The 1,679-nt window shown below is 47.3% G+C and overlaps 1 long non-coding RNA gene across 1 annotated transcript in view; it reads left to right on the forward strand.

Moving 5' to 3' along the window:
* LOC121861716 overlaps positions 1–1,155 on the forward strand; it is a 5,774-nt gene extending 4,619 nt beyond the window's left edge. Inside the window, exon 3 of the long non-coding RNA XR_006088061.1 lies at positions 991–1,155. This is a non-coding gene — a long non-coding RNA (uncharacterized LOC121861716). The remainder of the gene's footprint in view (positions 1–990) is intronic.
* Positions 1,156–1,679: the final 524 nt, after the last annotated feature.

A 1,679-nucleotide genomic window follows, 5' to 3' on the forward strand; every position in this document is an offset into this window, starting at 1 on the left:
TACCTATACCACCACTACCACTATAATGACCACTGTAACCACCACTATTACCACCACCACCATCAGAGCCCTCTCCACCACCCTCTCCACCACCACCATCCTCTCCACCACCACTACCAACCTTTCCACCACCCTCACCACCCTCTCCATCACCACCATCACCCTCTCCACCACAAACTGAAGTACAATAAAAACAAAACAATTGGTGACCTCCCTGTCCCTCACCCTCCCTCACCCTCACCTCCTCTCCCTCACCCTCCATCACCCCTCACCCCCTCCCTCTCCCCAAACCTTAACCTGTTCCTCAGGACTTCCCCGGGAATTAGTTGAGATATATCCGGGTTTTTTTTTTAGAATTCTAGGAAAAGCTTTTTGGCAGGTATACGTATGAGTGAATGTGTGCGGGCGTAAGCTGAAGTCAAGGTGAAATTTCGATGGTATGTGTGTGGTGTTGTTGTGTAGTTTGTTACCTGCACACACACACACACACACACACACACACACACACACACACACACACACACACACACACACACACCCCTCTTCCCCTCCACCCCCCTCCTTATCACCCCTCCTCTTCCCTCCTTCCAGTGGTACAACATTATCGTGCATGCCGTTCAGCTTTCTGTCCAGGGTTCGATGCCCCGTTGTGTTGGTTGCGAGAAGAAAGTATATGACCCAGCGTGATCCTACCAGACACGGCAGGTTAGGTCCCATTACTTCTGCTTCCTCCTCTCCCTACCGTCTTCTCTTCTCCCTCCTTTTCCATGTCGTATCTTCGCTCTTTTCCTCCCCTTCCCTTCCCTCTCTCCCGCCTCTCTTTCCTTGTCTTACCCTCCCTTCCCTCTTCTCCCTTCCCTCCCACCCGAATCTCTAAACTATAAACAGTAAACAAGTAAGAAAAGTTCCCCCTCTCCCTCTCTCTCCCTTACAACAGTGAACTTATCGGTTTCTGTTGATTTAATTGATTTATTTTGCTTTTCATTTCAGGAGACTCACAATGGCTGTATGGGCAACTGGTGTATCGTCATCGTGTAAGTATGTCCTCTTATTAGTGTTATTCTTCCTCATTACCAAGTTTAATTAGTGTTTAATACCTGTGAACTTATGTAGGCTTCGTCGTGCCACCAAACATATTACCTGTGGTGTAATGGTCAGCATGCTCATCTCGCAAGTGAGTGGACCCGTGTTCGATCCCCGGGCAGGGTGAAACTATGGGCAAGTTTCTTTACGCCATTTGCCTCTGTCTACCCAGCAGTAATTGGGAACCTGGATGTTAATCGATTTCCGGATCTCATTCCGGGGTAATGGTAAGCCAGTGCAGTTGGCGAGTTGTCCGGTCTTTTCGCACTAATCCTTGACACTGGGTCATGCAGCTCGTTAACTCAGGGTGTCGGCGACAGCTGCTACACCTTAAACAAATTCACGCCTCGGTGGCCCTCGAGTTGGCCATCCTCGTTACACGAGGGACTACCATTATTGCTCACATATTCTTAATAATTATATAAGTCGTATATGAGCTATAGGAGTGCATGGATCGTATTGTACTGTCTGTGTATATTGTAGCCTGTACTGTCTGTGTACTGTATATTAGTAACCTGTACTGTCTTTTTACATTACATACCTGGTACCTACACTGTTTATAAAAAAAGAGAATCAATGTAAACATTTATGGCGAA

The sequence above is a fragment of the Homarus americanus genome, unplaced genomic scaffold (genome assembly GCF_018991925.1).
Source record: "Homarus americanus isolate GMGI-L3 unplaced genomic scaffold, GMGI_Hamer_2.0 scaffold43243, whole genome shotgun sequence".
Classification (NCBI taxonomy): Eukaryota; Metazoa; Arthropoda; class Malacostraca; order Decapoda; family Nephropidae; genus Homarus; species Homarus americanus.